This window comes from Chlamydotis macqueenii, chromosome 15 (genome assembly GCF_036417535.1).
Source record: "Chlamydotis macqueenii isolate bChlMac1 chromosome 15, bChlMac1.mat, whole genome shotgun sequence".
Classification (NCBI taxonomy): Eukaryota; Metazoa; Chordata; class Aves; order Otidiformes; family Otididae; genus Chlamydotis; species Chlamydotis macqueenii.
This window is the reverse complement of record NC_141570.1, coordinates 415270-436859: the sequence shown is the minus strand read 5'-3', so window position 1 is coordinate 436859 and position 21590 is coordinate 415270. Positions and strand designations below refer to the sequence as shown.

The 21590-nt window shown below is 48.6% G+C and overlaps 1 long non-coding RNA gene across 2 annotated transcripts in view; it reads right to left on the bottom strand.

Moving 5' to 3' along the window:
* LOC147598787 (uncharacterized) overlaps window positions 1–21590 on the bottom strand; it is a 105498-nt gene that overhangs the window by 53603 nt on the left and 30305 nt on the right. For both annotated transcript variants that reach the window (XR_015260189.1, XR_015260188.1), the window contains exon 2: window positions 19608–19753. This is a non-coding gene — a long non-coding RNA (uncharacterized LOC147598787). The remainder of the gene's footprint in view (window positions 1–19607; window positions 19754–21590) is intronic.

Below are 21590 nucleotides of genomic sequence, written 5' to 3'. Positions count from 1 at the left end.
ATCAGATGACTCTTGCAATTTAATTCCTGAATGAAGTGATGTCTCCAAGGCTTTGTGATGTTCTTTATCTTGAACGATGAAAGGCATTTTCCTAACAGCCATTTGCTCATGTATCCCAGGGTCTTTGCAAACAAGGTCCTCTAAAGAATCCAGAATGGTGATACCTTCGTTAGCAAACTGCAGCACACACCAGTCTGTAGGAGCAAACAGCCCAAGAAGAACCGTCAGACTCTCCAGCCTGCCACTTGAACGAAGGCGCTAAGGAGAGTAGGAGCACCCAGCACCTCAGCTGCTACAGGCTCTGCTGTCCTGGCCCAGGCCAACGCTCACGCCAGGGAAGTCCAGCTGGGTGCTGAAGGGCCAGGGTGACCTCAGCCCAGGGCACAGAGCTCTTCTGGTCAACAGCACCCCGAGGGGACGGAGCCTGCTGCACTCACCACAGGCATTCCCGAGTGTGCAAGGGGCAGTGGGGGCTGCCTGGTCCCACGGAGCTCCCTCCTTCCACCCTGGGACAAGGTATCCAGCCCTCTGAGCCCTGACAGACACAGTCCTTACCATCACTGCTCCAGTTTCTTTCAGCCTGTTTAATGTCAGGGCAACTGCTCTCATGGCTCTTCTGTCTGCACCAAGGTTAATTCCTTGGGAATGTTCTGCCAGTAAGAAGCTCCTGGGGACGTGCACCAAACCTCCCTTGCAGGCAGACTGACCCAGGGGCGGTCACCCTGCCCTTCTCCAGCACCCACTGCCAGCCCCAGCTTGGGCACAGCGTCCCCCATTACCACCCCGGGCTTGGCAGTCTGTGGAAGCTACCAGCTCTACAGAGGAGGTGTCAGCAGGATGCTACCTGCAGGGCAATGACAGGCCAGGGATTTACAAAAGCAGTAGCTAAACCTCCTGAGCCAGTAGTCCCTTCTAAACGTGAACTGAACAGATCACAGCGGCTGTGGATGTGCTGCTCCCCATGTGCTGCAGCAGTCTCTGTGGAAAGCAGCCTCATAAAAGGGGATGAGGGTCCAGGAGGCATCCAAACAGACCCGCTCTGCCCCCAGCTCCAGCACCCTGGGAGAAGCAAGTCTGCCTCAGGCAGCCCCAGAAATGCTGGCACTCACAGCGAGCCCCAGAGGCAGTCAGCTCACACAACCCTGTGCCTGCCCTCGAGAGGGAGACACCCCAGCACAAAGAACCCACCCTTGGAAGGGACAAGGAGCCCCTTCCCTACCTCCTTGCCTGTTCCTTGCAGTCTCACCCCGAGCTTGTCGGCCCCATGAGGCAGGAGCCATGTCTCCCAGAACGTTTGGGCAGCAGCTACACTCGATCTTGTTCAGCCTCCTGCCCCCACTGCAACAGAAACCGCAGAGCCTATGCCAGCCTCATGCAGGTTTTTCATGGCTTCCCCCGCCAGAAGCACCCTGCTGCTGGGCCGGGAGGCCTGGCAGGAGCCCACCAGCGCCAGCAGTGTGCTGTCTGCAATGCTGTGGTGATGGCTGGAGGATGAACTTGCCTTCTGAGGGATGCTTAGACTCTAAAACCTCTTCCCCTTCCTCCTGGGTGTTTCTTTCCCCAAGCGCCTCCAGGCAAAGCTAGAGTGAGAAGAGGCATTTGCTTTTCAGTCCAATCCCTCTGCACTGGGCCTTGAGGAGCTTGTTAGCTGGCTACGAATACAGAGCCGTCTGGCATGCTTCAGAGACCACTCTCTTCTGCTTACAAAAGCTTTTCCACAGTTTGTTCTTTTAAAAGAAACCAATTAATTTTTATTTGAAATCTATAAGAAACAATTGAATAGTAAAACTGTCAGATTCCATCTCTTTCATCAGAACGGCTTAGTGATGTCTGGAATGTAAGCGCTGGGTAAGAACCCAGGTCCTTTGCATGCTCAGCCCCAAGAGCTCCTGCTGTGAGCATCAGACAAGCCTTGCAGAGCACTGAGCTCTGCAGCACACCCCACGAAGGGCCACTCGTGCAGAGAGAGCTGAGTCCTAGCAGTCCTTTTCACTCAAGAGCCCTTCCCAAGGGCCCTTCATGGGCAGAGACCCACAGCTACTTTGTGATGCTAACCTCTCTGTTCCCAAAGACCAGGAGCTAAGACTGCCCCAGCTTTCAGGAAGCCTTTTTCCAGCTGTGTGCTGCGTAGCATTCACAGGAGGACAAGGCAGAGCATCTTGCCTGTGTACAGGAGGTGTACACACCTGTGTACGGTTCTCCGAACTGGGTGTGGGACAGGCAAAGCCACAACTTGGTCGTGCACGTGCTCATGGGACTGCTCTGGGAAGTTCTGGAGCGCAGCAAACACCTCAAGCAAGGCTGGGGGAGACAGAAGCAATGCCCACGGGTCTGGGCTAGAAGACAGAATCTCTCACTGGTACTCCTTCCTTCTGGGAGGCCTCAGACCAAGGCACTGGCTGCTGAGAAGCCCTAGGAAGGTAAAGTTGCAATCAACAAGCCAACAACACATTTATAATGAAAACTACACTCCGAGCAAGAAGCCATCTGATGAGCTGCTCCCTCCCAGCAGCTCTTAGCAAACATCCCAGGGGCAGGAACAGCAAGCAGAGGCCCCTGTACACCCAGGGACTCAGGGACCGTCACTGCAGCGTTACAGCCTCAAGAGCATGCAGCTGTTTCCTCCCTTCTTGCCACAAGCCTGCTGCTGTCCCATCTCTGTCCCACTCAGGGGACAGTATAGCCCAGGCGCCAAATGCCTCCTCCAGCAGGCAGCCATTCACATGATTTCTATAAAACGATTTTGTGTATCTCCCCTAATTTCAGTTCAGTCACAGCGGAGCAGCCCAAAGGATTTGAATGCAATTTTCTCATTGAGTTATACAAAATCCTTTGGGGAAGGAGCCAAAATTATGTAGAACCCATAAAAACTGAAACAACATTTCTGTTCTGCATTTTAACTTTTTATTATTATTTAGAGTTAACCTTTTCTACTTCTAAAGCATAAACTCATTTTACATTCACGATCAGATATGGGCCATAAGCTACAGCAAACATGAGGTAAGTGACTTTCATACACACAGGAGCTAAAAGATAATGGGGCGCCCAGTGGTCATTGCTCTTCAGAACAAGACTTGGAGCACTAAATTCACTCAGACTCACTAAACTACAGTTTGCTTTTAAAAGATGACAAAATGATGCAGATGAGACATGGATTACACCACAACTCCCCCAGCTCAGCTCAGAGCACTTCACTGGCAGTGGACAAAGCAGTTTCACCCCAGCAGAGATTCTCCCTCTGCTCCCAGGGTCATCTCCATCAGATTTAAACACAACAGCTGGAAATCTGGGACATAAGAACTTGGACAGTAAATACTACAGCACAAAAATCAGAAGTCTACATTTAAAGCAGATCTGCTTTCTGCTAAGCTGCCCAGGGCACCGCTGCCTATAAGGAGCACTGGAGGCTGGAAGGGACTGCTCTCTTCCAAAGCATCACATGTGAGCTGTCATTCCAGGGGAGGAAACTGGGCTTGACAAATGGAGAGTTAAATTAATTACGACCCTTTCCATGTTAGCTGCCTGCTGGGCCAAGTTAGCGAGCGCAGGCAAGCAGCTGCCAGGGTGACTGTTCCCACGCCCAGGCTGTGCTGCTGCAGAGCCACACCGCGTATCCCGCACTCGTCCAGCCAGACCCCGCACCACTGCTCCAGCCCCCCGCACCCAGCCAGCGCTGGGGCTGTGCTCCTGAGACTTCTTGTAACAAAAGAGCTAATGTAAGATCACTCCAGCCTTCTGGAGGGAGGAACTGAAATGCGGGTTATAGCCTCAGGAACAACAAAGGGGAGCAGTTTGTCAATGTAGCTGATGGCAGCTTGATTCTCCCAGGACACAGCCTTGCCTGTCCTGCCAGTAGTGCACGGCACAGACAGTGCAGGCGTGGCAGCGCAGGATCCTTTCCAGTTAAGCTCTGGTGCTACCAGTATGTAAGCTGCTTTGAAGCAGAATGAGGTTTTCCTGGTAGTGCACAGGGCACACGCCGTCTCACAGAAAGGAGCAACTAGTCTAATCACCCTGTCAGCTCAAAGCGGCAGCTCGTGCCACAGACCAGCAGTTTGCCACGGAAACCAATTCCTGCCAAAGGTGTTGGTATGCTGCTGGAGTCAGTCACGCTCTGGCATACAGCCGATGGACTGCCACGCCAGTCTCCCACAGCTCTCTCCTGAGAGCTGACAGAGTACATCCCTAAAGATAAGTTTCCCTCATCTAGTACGTTTGTTTTCTGTTTCTGCTGCCTTTCCAAATGCCAAGCCTTCTTTAAAAAGAAAGCACATAAAGCTCAGCTAATTTATAAAACACTACTTTCTTTCTGAAATTTCAGCAAAGCCGAAACTTGACTTGAAAATTAACATCAGCCGCATTTACTCTGCATGTAATTAATTCCCTTCATGCCAAGTGCTACCTTGGGAAAGAGAACAAGTCATAAACGTTTTCACCTGCCATTAAAAAAAGGAAGAGAAAGTAAATAATTCAAGAGATTTAAAAATAAATTCACACTTTCATAGAAACAGACTCCCAAGCTTCTTTTCATCTCCTCTCCGCAGCATCCCGCTGTAGTAGAACAGGGATACAAACACAAAGGGAGAGCACAGAGCATGGCCTGGGCCTCCCAAGCTTGAGAACCAGGGCGTCTGTTCCTAGGGACAGAGCCCTGTGAAACACACACAAAGGCCTCCTGGATTTGCAGTCAGGTCCAAAGAAACCAGACCCTTAATATTCTGCAAAACATATAAACTTTCAAAGCAGACAAGGCTCCTTTGAATGAGATGGAGCAGAGAATCTCCAGTGCCTCCTCAGAGCTATGTGAGATGGGATGTACAGCTGAGTTGTTTAGCAGGGAACCACACCAGCCTTGCTGCCGTGTTCATGATGTAACTGCATTATTGTTTGGTCCTCACTGGCACTTTCAAGCCCTACATTTACTAAGAGCATCCTTGCTAGAATGGGATTGTACTGCAGGTGCCAGGTACTCCCAGTACCAACAAGGAGCCTGGCTGCATCTGCTCTTCACAAGGGTGGGCGTGCATCCGAAGGAGGCCAGGAGAGGGACATGCGTGCCTGGCTCCACTGCTGTGGGCCTCTGTCCGCTGGGCAGTCACGGGCAGAACGTGCCCCAAGGCGCGCACCAGCTCAGCCAGGGCAGTTAGCCGTGTTCCCTTAACACAGGAATAGGGGGTGGCCCACCAGACATATGGTATAAAATGCCAATTAATCTTTATCGACAGCAAGGCACAGATGACCGTGGTCACAGGCAAGCACACCGGCACAGCACTGACACGTCTTCGCGGAAGCGCCGCACCTTGCACTCGCAGCAGTGCATGTGGTGCGCTCCCTGCGGAGTTGTGTGAACTGGTGTTGGACTGCAATGCCAGGGGTGGCCCGAGCGCTGTGCCAGACACATCACCCAAGGCAGGAGGGTCCGTGCCAAGGGTGAGACATACCTCGTGTCCTTCTGCCTAGACACAAAAGCAGGTGGCTGGCTGGCGTGGGCATTAAAGCCTCCCCCAGCCGTGGAACTGTGGGCCACCGCCACTGAGGTCCTGACCAAGCCGCTGGGTAGAGTCTGGGGTGGTCTGGGGCCTGGGTGCTGGCAGATCTCATCATGGTCCAGTGCCCAGGAGAACACTGCTCAGGGACTTGTCCCAGACAGAACTGACCCTTCAGCAATTAAAAGGCATTTCAGGAATGATGGGCTTGGAGATAATCCCTCTGTGTCCCCACAAAGGAGGAAGAGTCTTTCCTGACTCCAGTATGTCCAGGATACTCCGAAACAAGGCACTAAGGCTGCTCCTTCCACCTACCAGCATGTGCCTGACTTTTCAATGCAGAGTCAGGAAAAATAACTCCTAATACCAAGTAGTAATAATCCATCACTTTTACTGTCTTGAAAATCTGTAGAAATTTATTTCCTAGAGTATTAAAAAATTACTCTTTGCTATTGGCTAGCTAAATAATGTATTTGATACTAAACAGTTTTTCAGGGGTGTTGCAGGTAGTTTAGATCAGTAATCATCCTTTGAGGCAGCAGTCACATAATTAAGCACTCCTCTGCAGCGCCCGGTCTCAGATGGAGGAGTCTCTGGTTCAGCACTCACAGACTGAGGCAGGGAGCTGCACAGAGGCAGAGTCTGCGATTTTTCCCAGCAAGAACTGGCTTTTAAGTAGACAGAGATCAGGCGGTATTTTGCCTGTGTTTTTCTCAGTCTCTGACCCCTCATCTCTTCCCTTGCCATCTGCCAAGCTATGTGCTCCACTTACAAGTCAAATGTGGTTTATTTTTGAGAAATTATTTTTTTCTTTTTCATAGGAGCAGCAACAAGAGCAGGAGGTTCTTTGGCCTCTAAGCCACAGTTTCCTGAAGTCAAGGGGTTTCCTGTCAAGTGAACTTAAATATACCTACCTCATACAGAAAGAGGGAACTCACCTTCCAGCCAAAAGCAAGAGCAGCAATTCCCAGCAGCTCCATCCACAGCAATAATGTTCTTCAATGCAGTTTCTGTGCCCAAAAGAGCATCACACTCTCACTAACTGAGACAAAGTCAGATATTTCCACAGCACAAAGGAGCCACGTGGACATTATTAAATGCTGCCTACTGACTTTGTGCCGATTCCCCTAGTCAGGCATCTCTGTGGCAAGATGCTCTCAACTCCTCATCAACTCCGGGAGCACGTGGCTTCCTGAAAAGGCTGCATTTCATTCCTCACTACATGAAGAGCTCCTGTTATCTCTAGTTCAGCACAGAGTACACACATCCACACTGAACAGCACTTTCCTCAAATGCTACACCAGCCAAACCTCCCCAGAGCCTGCCTGCTTTCTCAAGTCTTTGAGAAAATTATTCCAGCATGTGCTGGCAAGAGGCAGGTTCACAGCAGGCCTGCGGCATCAAATACTGGGACTTCATGATGCAGGCCTGGTAGAGCAGACAGCCAGCATTCAGACTGGCCCACAAAGGGATCCTACTGGCTTCTCTTGCTGGGACTGTGTGGGACATCTGCGTTCTTTGGGCCTGTGAAAACTGGCTCACTGCTTGCTGTGACAGGGAGGAAAAACTGTCTTACAATCCCAATTCCCTGGAAGTGTTTCTTCTTGCAGTGGTTCTTGGGGGAAGGAGAGAAGCAGACAAGACAACAGCGGGTATGAGCTATTGCTACACCTGCTGGGGTGTGCTGCAGGAGAAGGAGAGCTCAGATCACACTCCTGCACAGCCTGCAATGGTCTGCTGAATTCTGGAGATCCCCCAGGAGCTGACTGAGCAAAGACTGAAGAGGGGTTGGGAAAGATGTCCTTGGGATCAAGCGTGGAGGAGAGACAGATGCAGATCTGGAAGCCTGGTGCAGAGCACTTTGCTCATCTGCTGGGGGTGAGGGAACAGGAGCCCCATCTCAGCAGAGCTTCTGTCAGAGCTGCTCTCAGTCTGCCATTAGCTGCCACCCCTCTGCCGGGGAGGAGGGAGAAGAGCTTCTCTGAAATAGAATTTCATTTGTTCTCTTTTGCAATCTCAACAGCAGGATGGAAGCAGATAATGTGCAATTTGTTTTAACTTAGCTTTATCCTGTCAGTCCTAGCTGTAATATTGCAGCAAGTATCATTCTGAAGAATAAAGATGAGACGGTGCAGGTTGAGATTCTGCAAACCCTATTGATTACATCACAAGGCATCACCATAAATATTTGAAGGAAAGAAAAACCCTTGTTCTATCTAAACACGCTCATGTAACAAAACGTGCAATTCAGAGTGAGTGAGAGATGGCTCTAACAGGACGCAGATGCTAGAAAGCAAAGCATTTAAGCTGCTTACCTTTCAACCTAAATAACACCCATTAAATGGAGCATCGTGGGACTCACACTGTGAAGAAATACAAAGGGCTCAGCGTGCAGAAGCCTCAGAAGCACAGAGAGTATGTCATGAAGGAAGCACTATGTTCCTAATCACTACAGAGAAATTAAAGCGCTTTCTACAGCTCCTTTTGGGGCCAAGAACTGCTGCAAAAATGGGCCAAAGCCTAGAATTTCCGGGTGCACCTGTGCTGAGTGGAGGAGGGCGCTGGCAGCGTTTACGAACACGAGAGCACCAGTGCAGCAGATCAGCTTGGTTACACCCTGCCCACCATTCCAGGCTGGTCAGGGGGCCAAGACTGCTCTCTCTGTGGAGGAGGCAGTCCCTGGCCTGTCAGCGCTTGGGAAGGGCCCTAGGCTCCTGCTCCTCTCCAGAATAAAAGGCACATTCTGAGAGAAGACAATCCGTGCAGTCAGCGCTGGCAGTCAGCAGCTGGGGGCTCCTGCCGCATCTCTCAGGGTGATTTGCACGGCCCGTGGGCTGCCCTCCCAAAGCCAGCCCCTGTGGTCACAAACCCTGTTTCTCTCCCTGTCTACAGAAAGTAACCCTGATTTATTCGTTCAGCTTGTATTGATTCTCTTTTCTTTATTTTTATGAGAAATGAATTGTGAGGAGCTTTTTCTCTGTTAAAACTGGAGGAGATATGTTCACGGACTTGCTGTGATGTTTCTCTATCTGACAGCTTTATTGGGTAATAGCCACTGATGCTATATGTGTGCGCAGACAGTCAGACCTTTTATACTGTGTGTTTTCCCATAAAAATGATTGGTTTTAAGGTGGTATTCTAGCGTTGCTGTGATTGTATCATGGGACCCAGCAGCGTAAAAGGCACATGTGAACTGAAGGCAGATTAGTAGGCATGCATTGATTCTCCCTGCCCTCCATGTCCCAGCTGGGAGAAGCCAGGTTGCTATCTGCTAAAGACAGCATGGAAGGGGAAAGTACAGCTGTGTGGAAGTTCAACCAGCAAATAATATTCAGACGCCTCAGCTCACGGGGCGAACACCCACATCGTATTTCCCTGCTGTCCTGAACCAAGCTGGAGGGATTGGTTTGGGCCTAACAAGCCAACATTCTGCCCATGACAGTGTCCCTGGCAAAAGCCACAGAAGCCTGGGCAGGCAGTGCTGGGGCTGTTCTTCAGCAGGGAACAACCAGGGCTCGCTGCTGCGCGGGGCCTCGGGAAGCCCACCTCTTCCCCTGCTCTCCGGAACAGCGCTCGAGTAGCCCAGGCGCTGCTGCAACAAGAGTGGCTCCTTATGCAGACAGCTAGCTCTGCTTGTGGTGTGGCTTGACCGGACGGCCGCTGAGGGCTCTCATATTTATCAGCCTGTTTTAAAAGACTATCCACTGTGCTCAGCTTGTTGGAGGGGTTTTAATCCTACTGTTCCTAAAGCAAAAGACAGTCCCCCTTAAAAGCAAGACTGAAGGCATAACCAATGCTACTAGCATGCTCGTTACTCTAATTCCAAAAGAGAAACCATGCTTTTGATAATTTATTAGCCAGTGCCATTAACTACCATTAGTTAATTATCACACATTAATTGTAACTGGGATTTCAGATTATTTATAGTTTTGATTGTTTACTTTCTTGTCAGTGGTTTCAAAACCCCATTCAGCCAGAAGTGAGAAAGTTTCAATGTTATGCCAGGTATGGCTGGCTCACTCTGGCACTGGTAAGTGAAGGTAACGAGGAAGAGTCACTGATTATTTAAAAAACGAAGAACAGATGTTCCACATATTGAGGAGCTATTATGCTAAGTGTCATTCCAGTGATTTGTGGGAGTGGCATACTCATTTGACTAAGATTAGCTGTTCCAACAAGGTCATTTACGGTTTAATGTAATTAGTTATGCCAGTATTGATAAAGAAAAAAAATACAACCTGGCAATGAAGCATCATTACCTCATCACAAGATCTCCTTGAGCTCAAGCTTCCTCAAAAATCCCAGCAGAGTCCAGCTCATCCATAACCCTTTCAAGATTTTGTTCCTTCCCTTTCTGTGCTGCAGGACAAAAGGGGATGTGTCTGCTGAACCCAAGACCCCAGTAAGAAAATAGAGGGTTTCAGAAACAACGTTGGCACGCCACTCTCCTGGGAAGCAGGACGGCTAGAGAGCCCAAGAGATCCTTACCCAAAACAGCACCTAGGAGAAACAGCCCCATGCACTTAGTAACTGACATTTCCCTGACTCCAGTTACCCCTGTTGTAACTTGGCTCACTTTTCCTTGGGCTCCATCAGGGAGGACTTTGGTAACTGAAAAATAAAGTCTCAACAGATTCAGCACTAGTTTTTTTGTGCCTGATGTGATACAGCTGTCTTGATAAAGGGCCCAGTGTTCCTGGGAGCTGCTGAAAGGACACAGAGATGTTTTTTTTCAAGGTACACATTGTTACTGAGGTTGGACCAGAAGCCTGGTGATGGTATCAGTGTTTACAAGCCGTGCCAGCTGCCTATGCTCCAGAGACGCGTTTTTGTTGATGTCACCAGGTCACCATAGGAAATACTGATGCAGGGTCTCAACCTCTGCAGACTGTGCAGCCAGGCAGCTCCGGAGCGCTGCCTCCCATGCAGCGTGCTGCAGCAGCCTCACCTGCTCTCTCTGCTTCTCAGCCTCTGCCTTGCAGCCGCACCTTGAGCAGCAGAGAGCCAGGAAGCCTCTGCCTGTCCTGCCCAGGTCTGCACAGAGCCAGCAGCCTCAGGACTGTTGCCCTGGAAAGGCCTTCCATCCCGAAAACAGGCGAGATGAAAGCCCAGGGCCTTCTGGCTGCAGCAGGGAGAGTCAGTCCTGTAACCCACCATGGCAAGAGGCAGCAGTACCTCACTGGGCAGGAGGCAGCCCAGCCCCGCAGGCCGGAACCGCAGGAAGCTGCCACTGGAGCAGAACCGAGCCGCCAGCAAGGAGCGCAGCTGCCCAGGAGCGGGCCCCCGTGCCCCAGGCCCTCCCGCCATCATGCCTCGGCCGCAGCCCGTGTCCCTTGGCAGCGCCCACCGCCCCGCCAGCGCCTGGGCTCCAGCCCCGCAGCTGGCCGCAAGCGGGGAGTGGGCCAGGGCGGCTGAGCCCCGACCCCGGGCCCCTCACTGTGTGAGCCACTGCCAGCCCACGCCACATACTCATGGGCAGAAAACTGGCTGCGTGTTCCTTCCGTCACCCTCAAGAAGCACAACAGAATGGAAAGAAGAAATGAGACCTCTGAGTGCACACAAATAGCTTGTGAAATCTGCAGGAAACCCATTTTAAAAGCTTACAACGTATTCAAATAGTCTAGCAGCAAGTTTTCAAACAAGCAGCTGTTTCAAGAAGCCCAGCTCCGAGCCTGCTCCCTTCTCCACAACGCGTGTCAAATCTCCATCAAACGCTTGCCACCTGTTTCCACTTCGCAGGCGACCAATCCTTGTTCATCAAAGTAACAAAGCTGTTTTCAATTTGAAAGCAACAAATCAAAGTTTAATTATTTTGTCCTTCAGAGCTTTGTGCTATCTTTTATGAAAGCTTTTTCAGATATGAAGAACTATCATTGGCTGGCTTAAAAAGGGAATAATTGACTGACAGCTGAAAAACCACTTCTAAGGACAATAGTATTTGTCAGTCTGGTATTTTTCACTCTGAAGACAAAACGCATTTTATCAACACCCTGAAATTATTTTGTCAACAAAACTCATTTTGTAGCATTACCTCCATCTGTCAAGCTGACAGAACATTCTCCAGAGTATTTTAAAAACCATTTTGCTAACACAATTAATTTCTGCAAAATTAAGTTTTGCCTCTTAATCGTATGTGTGGGAAGGCGCTGCAGTACACGCGCAGCCATTAGCTCATGCGCCACCTGAAAGAGGCCGTGCGTGCAAAACACGGGCCCGTAAAAGATTACACCAGGTGCAACACATGCCCAGGTACCTGTAGACAAGAATCCTGCTTGAGTAAATCCTGCTTTTAGGAGTTACTTGATCTCACTGAAAACATTTCATGGAGCTTTATGTCAAACATTGCACAGCAATTAGAGAACGGTGTGTGTGCACACACAAAACAAAGCACTATCATCCTAAACCAAGCAGATTCTGCGGGATGGTTCTGTCACCCAGCGGCGCAGGTGACGTGGAAGATATACAGTACCCTATGCAACAGCAATACGTGCGGCTAATGGAGAAGGACCTTTTATACACTTGATATATTAATGCTGGTAGCAAACAAGTGCTGTCGTTCTATGCCAGCCAGGATTTTCAACAGGAATTTTTCCAAATGCCTCCCTGTGACTCAGACAACAGATTTTCAAATATTTTCTACATTTTCTCTCAGAATCTCTTGACTGCCTTTCTACTCGAATTTAGATTTCTACTCCATACGTAAGTGCACAATTTTCCTTGTGCCCATTTTGTTTTTCGAGAAAACGGTCCACAAAGAGGTCAAATAAGCTTCCCAAGGCCGTGCATTCAATCAGCAGCAGGTAACAGAATAACACCTAAGCTCCCTGCCTCACAGTGCATCCCCCTCAGCAACAATACCGGGGAAAGTTACTTACGCATTGCCAGAACTACACATGCGTGTGCCTAGATGAATAATGAATAAGCTCAGATGTTCTCAAACACGATTATGTCTGTGTTCGTAAGTACAGAGAGCATCCCCTTCTTCGCAGATCACACGTTGCATTTTGGAACACTGAAAAGGTTAAAGGAAAAGGTATTTCTGAAGCTTTAGAAATTAATTTATGGGCAACTGAAATACATTTCCCAAGAGCTGTGTGACTGTGGGACATTCTCTGAAATCAGCCGGTAGCTGGAGGAAAGGCTTGAACTGAAGTGTGGGTCTCCCCAGACTTCTAGCCCTCTGTGCAAGAGCACAAACCCACAGATGCTCACGCATATAAACGTAAGAGCTGATCAACAAAGTCAGACATGCAAATTTATACTCTATGCTAAGAAATGCTGATAATTGTTATTCCTGGAAACAAAATGTTTCATCAAAAGTCTCTCTTGAACCTTGTTTCTATATTTTTTACCAGTTCCTATCACAAGCCTCAATCTCAAAAGGTGAACTTGGGGTGTAAGGTTCTGCCTCACATCTTGGTTTCATTTTTCTAGTCTTCTGCAATGCACTTTCTGATTTCCTGGATGTGGATTCAGGACAAAGCTCAGCTCTAGTAAGGAAAAGCCAGAACACCTGCACAGGTTTCAGAGCAAACACAAATTCCTTTCAGGTGTGGCAGTGGCTGTGCAGTTCCCTCTTTACGGCTTGCCATCACTGTTGTGTTGGGCTTACAGGACAAGGTTTTGGTAGCATGGGGGGTGCAGGGGTGGCTTCAGTAAGAAGAGACCAGGAGCTGCCCCCATGTTGGACAGAGCCACTTCCAGCCAGCTCCAAGACAGGCCCACCACTGCCCAAAGCCGAGCCCACCAGCAACACCAGTGGTGCCTCTGTGATAACATATTTAAGAAAGGGGAAAAAACGCTGCACAAAAGCTGGGGAGAGAGGAGTGAGAATACGTGAGAGAAACAATCCTGCAGACCAAGGCCAGTGAAGAAGGAGGAGGAGGAGGTCCTCCAGGCACACAAGCAGAGATTCCCCTGCAGCCCGTGGTGAAGCCCATGGCAGGCAGTTGCCCTGCAGCCCGTGGAGGACCGCATGCCGGAGCAGGCGGATGCCTGAAGGAAAGCCTGGGCTGAGGCAGGCTCCTGGCAGGAACTGTGGCCATGGCGGGGGACCCACGCTGGAGCAGTCTGTTCCTGAAGGATTGTGTCCTGTGGGAGGGACCCCATGCTGGAGCAGGGGAAGAGCATGAGGGGGAAGGAGCAGCAAAACAAAGTGTAATGAACTGACCACAACCCCCATTCCCCATCCCCCTGCACTGCTGGGAGGGAGGAGGGAGAGGAGTTAGGAGTGAAGGAGCGCAGTTGAGCCTGGAAAGATTGGAGAGCGGGGGGAAGGTGGTTTTAGTGCTCTTTTTTTTTTCTCACTATCCTTTTCTATTTTTAATTCACAATAAATTAAATTAATCTTCCCCAAGTCGAGTCTATTTTGTTTGTGATGGTAATTGGTGAGTGATCTTCCTGTCCTTAACTTCACACAGCAGCTTTTTCATATTATTTTCTCCCCATTTTGCTGAGAGGGGGGAGTTAGAGAGTGACTTGGAGGGCACCTGGCAGCCAGCCAGGGTTAACCCACCACAACCACTAATGGCTGAGCTGGAAAATTGCGAGGGATAACTGCTGGTTATCTCTTACCTCTGTGCTGTCTACTGCGTGCCCTGAGAAGCCAGACCTTCACTGCCCATTCACTCTCATGGAGTCAAAATCCGATATATCCCTTCTCTGTCCTGTCTGTGCTGGTGTTTTGGAACCACTCCCACTCAGCCCCTCTCCCATTGCTGTCTTCTTACCAACTCCCAGTGGTGCTGAGGATTTTACAGTCACAGCCACATGACTTAAATAGACTTGCTTTCTCTGGGCCCCCTTTTGACACCGAATCATTAATTCATTAATCTGGTTTTCAGATTTCTAGATAGAAACAGACATGACTGGTGTGGATGATCAATACTGTGTTCTCTCGTTCCTCTCAGTTCCCATCATTTTAGAATCTACTCTGCTTTTAATCTTAGATCTTTTTAATAGGAATTGGTTTTGTGAAGAATTTGACACTTCATTATGGCAGCCTCATGCTAATAGATTTAATAATTCATATCCGCCTCGGTCACTTTTAACTGATGTTACACGTTCCAGGGCTGCTTCATGACTCCGTGTTCTTGTGAGCTAATAACAGGTTTGGACTTCCCCCGTGATCTCCTGGTCCGTTACCAACACACAGGGACTGTGTCTATCAAGACTCCAAATATGGCCTGGAAAAAGAGTTAAGATCTCCTTACGCTGATCTTAAGGGCATTAGGAAATAGACTGTAGGTAAAGAGTTAATCCAGCAGAACACTAGAGCAAGATGTAACAGACCACCAACACGATAAAGCAATAAGGTGCACAGACCTGTTGGGAAGACAGACAGTGCTGTGCCAGAGCAGCACAGCTATGACGCACCTACTGAGTCCTCAGGAACGTCCAGCATGGCACACTGCGGGGCCTTCTGCTGCAAAAACAAGGTAATCCTGAGAATGGCTCGTCACAGCAGCAGGTCCCACCCTCAGACAGACTGAATAGGCTGTATTCCTGGCGGAGTTCATAATTGTTAACAGCATCTTTATTAAATCATTATTATTATTTAATTTATATAACATTTTCTGCAAGTCTGATGGTCTCTAAAGCATTACTGTTGGTGTGGGATCACTTTACTGACATCTGAAACAGGAAGAAGCAGCTGTATGCAGCTAGTAGATTAGGGAGGCACTGCGAAGAGATAGCCAATCCATCAGAACTGAGGCAGAGCTTCAGACAGGAGGCAAAACATTGTCCTGGCACCCAGCCTGGACACCGCACCTCACAGCCTGACTCATCTGGGAAGTGAACCGAGAAGCCCCAACGGCTGTGACTGGTCAGCATTTTGCAAATCCTCTCCATCCAGAGCCTGCAGCTTCTGCTGCTGCAGCGCACACACAAGGAGCGCTGGCGGGGTTTCTGATCACGGATCTCCGCTGGGTGAGTGTACCCAGCTTGTGGAGTCAGAGCAATTGCAGAGTTAAGGCAACAAAGCCCCAAGATGCCAGTGCTGCAGGTGCAGTGCCCTTGCAGATACGGAGAGCACACGCTAGCATGGCACTCAAATAGCAACAGCCAGCACTTTGTCACGGAAGGAGAAGCACTTCCATCTTGTATGAGAAGTTTGGATATGGACTGTCAGGTGGACTTGAATTAAAGGAGCAATTCAAAGGGGTCTCAGTGGTCCTCAAGAAATGAGGACACCCATGTATGCTCAACGACAAAAATGAGAGCACTGGGTGTTGTCTGTATCTCAGGAACAGCACTTCCACAAAGACAAACCATCCTTTGGTACTTTACAAGTTGTTCTTCAGCACATCTCCATAGTCTCTGGAACCCGGAAAGGCGAAGAGGCCCAAAGGCTCCACAGGAACAAGACAGAGAGCTCTGAGGCTGCCAAGCACCCTATCCATTTGACAAAGAGATTCCTGATGCCAAGAGAAGGATTCAGTGGAATCAGGCAACAAGCATACCAAAATACAGGTATGAGATGAAAAGCAACAGCACTAGGACAAAACAGCTTCAGCAGCTGCGCAGCATTAATTAGTCCAAAGGCAAAATCTACAGAAGGCCACAGGACTCCATACGTGTCTGCGGGGTGACTCACTCCACTAGCTTTGGTGACAGTTCTGGCCAGTTCCGACAGTTCACGAGTTCTGTGCACACTCATTCATTGCACAAGAAGCCACCAGAGTCCAGAGTGCTTTCTCTCGTGACCTATTTGTTCATTTTAGAAGTCAGTCTTGTGTTTTGTATGTTACCACCACAAGCCCTGTTAGGCTTGTGAGATGAGAGCAGTCTGGGAACAAAGCCCAAAGGAGTGACCAAACCTTGGAGGTCAAAAGTACAGACTGCACTGGGTGTCCGCAGATGTGCTGAACAATGCTGACCTGCCCAGGTGCTGAGTGGCCAAACCGACAGATGCCGTCAAAGAGAAAAGGGACTTAAAAACCATCGAGATCCTGAAGCCCCAACACTGCTCTCTCTGGACAAACACACACTGTAGTGTACAACTTACACAGGAGCACACCTTATAGCACCTGTGCGCTCCAAAATCATCGGTCACAGAGGACAGAGCAGGAGACGAGCACAGAGACACTCCTTCTGAAGTAGGAAAAGAAGGCATCAAGCTCTCAGAAATCAAGAGCCAATCTGCACTCTTCCTTTACTGTGAAGACTCATCTGAGCCAGCACCACTTACGTTACTGGCGTGCAGGGGCCAGATGTGCACACAATTCATCATGGGGACAGGTATGCAAAGGGCTGAGGTCTGTTACTAGGGCTGTGAAATATTCTCCACACTCACCCAGAGGTAGTGCAGGTCTGCTAGCCCAGCAGCATGACACACTTGCCTTGGCCAAAAAAGCCACGCTAAAGGCTTACCACAAGCATTTGCAGTGTGCTGTATAATTAGCCTGTGATGTGGAGCCTGATGAAAGCTCCTACACTCCAGACATGTCAGGGTAGAGGAGGTTCAGAGACTGGAGCAGAGTCACCCGAATGCATAAAAGCAGCAGGAAACGGCGAGATGACACGCTGGAACGAAGTTCACAGTCCCTGTCTTTGAGATGAAACCCCATGCCTCTATAAGAGAGGCATCTTTTCCTGGCAGGCAGCCCAACTCTTGCACAGGCCCTCAGCACAACAGGTCACAGTTTTACCCCTTGTAACCGTAGCTCTCTTTTACCCCTGAACTCTGTGATTTCTCTTGAAACCAATTGTCCTTTCTGTTAGCATCATGTGCCTCAAGGCAGGGCTTCTAGTGAAAATAGTTCCTCTTATTTAAAACATGGGAGTTCACAAAATTGACTTCAAACAGCCCAGACAAAAAAAGGCAGATGACACATCTACTGCAAATTCCGAAGAGAGAAAACCACATCTCTTGCTTTTATGGTAACAGGAAAACTTGAAAGAGGCATTAACAGCTCCTTTAATCATGATTACAGAAGATGTCTCTTCTCCTGAAATGAATGAACACATTGGTAGTTGGCCCTCAAACCCTCCTTTGCTGAATTACAATTGCTCTGTACTGAATTTCAAACCAGACTGAACAAAGCCTGCGTTCCTTTTTGTTGTTGCAATAGTAAAAGCCTAATGACCAGGGCTGCTCCTCTTGGCACAAGAATTTGCACTGTATAAAGATTATAAACTGGCCCAGGTTCAGCTCACCCAAAGAGAAAGCTGCAGAAGATGAGCTAGACAGCCCTACCCTGCACCTCACTCTGTCTGAGGAGAACATACTGTAACCTAAGAGATCTTTCCCCGCTTTTACTCTGGTGGCTTTGAGAGGGGCATATTTTACCCTGAGTCACAAAGAAGCTACTCCATTTCTATAAGTAAAATGTCAGGACATTATACCAACTTTGTTTACCTCCTCCTGCCTGTGTTCTCAGGGAGTACAAGTCTCCTCAGCCTCTGCACCGCTGCCTTTGCACTGTAACAAGCTCCCTAACGGTACCACGCCAAGACAAGGCAGTGAGCCCGGGGTGCCACATGGATTTGCTGTGCCCAGCAGGGACTTCTTGGTGAGAGCCAGAAACCGAGAGGATGCAGCATCCACCTCCTTGGCGCTGAAGGGCATATGCAGGTGGCTGCAGCATGACACTGTGGTGGGTTGACCTTGGCTGGACACCAGCTGCCCACCCAGCTGCTCTACTCCTCCCCTCCTCAAGAGAAACAGAGGAAGAAAAGATGAGGAAAGGCTCATGGGTCGAGATAAGGATAGGGAGTTCACTCAGCAATTGCTGTCACAGACAAAACATTCAACTTGCAGAAAGTCTGCTCTGGCACCTGGAACATCTCCCTCTACTTCTTCACTGACTTTAGTGCCTGCAGAGTTGTCTCTCACATATTCTCACTTCTCTCTCCCAGCTGCCGTTGCACAGCAGTTTTTACACCCTCTTAAAAATGTTATCACAGAGATGCAACCACTGTCACTGATGAGCTCAGCTTTGGCCAGCAGCACACCCATCTTGGAGCCTGCTGGAGCTGTCTCTGCCAAGCATGGGGGCAGCTTCTGGCATCTTCTCACAGAAGCCACCCTCACAGTCCCCCCACTACCAAAACCTTGCCTCATAAACCCAATACAGATACCACCAGAGCAACACAGCCCAAGCCACGTGCTCCTTTGCTCCTTCTGGCCCCTGCCCCCTCCACAGCAGATCACGGAGGAGAATATGGGACCCACCAGGTAAGCCAAGGGGCTGAGAGGTGGATCACACACAGCAAGTGCCTTAACTGACACGCACAGCTCTGGCACTAGCTCCCTTGTCATCTAACCTCACCACGTATTTATTAATGAAACTCTCCTGACTGTTGATTCATTTGATTGTTAAAGCTTGTGGAACTCGCACTGTTATTATTCATTGTTATTAATGTTCACAGCTCTGCCTCTCTCTTTCCAATATGCTCCTCAGAGGAAATCGAAGGCTGAAGCCAATCGTTAGAGTAAATGAATGATGGAGCCGCTTGAGGATAGGAGTAAGCCTGCTCTGGGACTGCTGCAGGATATTAGGAGTAAGTTAATCTTCATATACAAGGACTGCAAAATGAGAGGTTGTTTCAGGTGGGTTCTCTGGTCTGTGCACTGCTTCCTCAGTCACCTTGGCAGGGAGCAGCACCCTAGCAAAGCTGCCTATGAACAGGACCAGTGACTCAGGCCCGGGTTTGATCCACGTGCAGAAACAGATCTGAAATCAGCAGAGGCATGGCCCCTGCTAGATGCGTTCAACACAAAGACTCAGACAGAGGCTACAGGCAACAGTACAGGCATGGCCTTCCAGAAAACACATCTCCATATGACTCCACACACTGAAGAAAAGCAGAGCTCACTGTCCTCAGAAAGTTTTCTCCTCTCCCCTCCTCTGCAACTGCTCATTCCTCACAAAAAGCCCAGGACAGCACTAGCAGCACTACCACCCACTACCACAGTGGGTGGTAGACCGGAGCTCAGGAGCGCAACACCTGAATGTCCTGTGTAGAGTGGGAATAGCATGCTGCTTGCTTCAGTATTTTCCCTCTCTTCCCCTTCTCCAAGCCTCCTCCACCTTTCCACAGCCTCTTTCCTACCTGATGTTTGCCAGTTCTTGCACCCCATATAAACTCCCCAGGCCAGGATGGTACTGCTCCTACCTGTCTGGTAGTCGGGATCCTTCTAAATCCTCGGGAGCCTTCTTACGCCAGCTGTCCAGAACAATATACTTGTTCACGTTCCATCTTCAAAGTCTACAGAGCCGTCACATACCATATTCACCCTGTTATTCATCTCAAGCAGAATTCTGCAAAGCAAGAGGAAATAAAAAAGAGTTTAATACAGCTTTACTAAAATGGAATTTGCCAAAGAAAGACTCATAGAAAAATGGATTTAATTAGGGCTGCTAATGGGGAACAGTTTGTTCCTGTGATTTAAAGCAGGAGTTAGATAGTGTCTATAATTTCAACATTTTAAATTATATATAGGGGGTTATTTCTCATTTCTACCTTAATTATAAAAATCCATCTTTATGAATCATAATTTTGAGGCAAATAAAGCAAAGGCAGCAAAAGTGATGTTTTATGTAATAAAATTTGTAAGAACTCACAAAAGAAGCAAAAGACACTTCAGTATGGATAAAAGAGAATTACCATAGGAAATAATAGTTGCAGGCAGTCCCCTGTATGCTACTTAAGGACAGCACAACAAGGTTAATTTTTTACTTGGGAGAAGGTGTGTTCTGTTATAAAAAAATAAACTAGGTATGGTTTTTCTGCAATAATGGAAATGTCCTCCATTTAATTTTGCAGCTAAGCAGCCTGTTAGAGTTGCAGACATTATTGGTCTAACGTGCTCCAGCCAGTTATCCCATACTCTAGAAGTCTCTGCTACCTCTTCTTACATTGATTACTGTCAGAATCTCTGAATTGCCTGAAAATTGCTTCTCCAGATAAAAGGGCCAATAGATCTTGTTAGAATCACTCCTCTCGAGCCTCCTCTGTAGTCTTTGATTTTATTTAAAACTAACAAATGTCGCTTCTGTGAAATTCCTCCTGTTAGCTGACTCTGACCAGATGACCTAAGTAAATGAGTCCCAGCATTGTAAAGCACTGATTAATTTAATAACAAATAGCCCAGACAACTGAATAGCAAGCTAGGCCTAGCTTCTGTCACTGCTGCAGATTCTGCACCCGCTGTAATGCATTTTAATACTGCACCTCGGATCGGAACGGAATCAATGAGTGAAGTTCGAATGTGGCACATTTCCTATTTCCCTGACAGCTTATTTCATGGATCACGGGGACCAAAGTACAGCTGCTTATTCAACAGAGGAAAGAATGAATCAATTTTCATTCTTTAATACACTGTGTGACCTATTCTCTGATGCTCTATCCTTTACAATGGCTCTAGTCTTTTCAAGGCCTTCAATTTTGTCAGATAGAGAAAATTTAAAATAATGGCAAAATGCAGTGCCCTAGGTCTGCTTCCAGCTGACTAACTGCTCTGCTGGTAATAAGTCCAGATAAAAGATATTATGTCACTCAGGTTGAATTAAACAGATAAAGTACAATCCTGTATCATTAAAAATGAACCAATCTCCTGGAAGATTTCTGTGATTTCACTTCAAGTTCCCCATGAAAAGTGTGGGATGCCACAAAGATTTTGATCCTCATCTGCTCCAGTTTTTTCCCCTACTTCAAAACATGAAGGAATAATATGACAAAATGGCAGCCACAGCAGTGGCAGCTGGCTGAAAGAGCAGGCACTTTGCTGGGGAAATCCTGCGCCCACCTGCTCCCTTCCTACCTGCACGGAGAGCTCAGGCCGTGTGCTGTCGCTCAGAACCCGATGCAGGGAGCTGCAGGCCAGCAGCAAAGCCAGATGTAGAAATGCAGCACCTGCTCCCCACCCACGGTCCCAAAGACCATGCCAGGCTGAACACGGAGACCAAAGTTTTGTTACTCTGCTTACCCCATTAGACTCTCCAAAGCTAGCAGATAATGGCAACAGTTCTTTAGGCACTGCTAATTTGGTCAGAATTAATACACTGAGATGCATTATTTTCCAATTTCAGTGTGAAGATTATTTTTTTTCATTTAGAAATATCCCTAGGTATTGTAGTTTTAATTACCCTCTGTGTG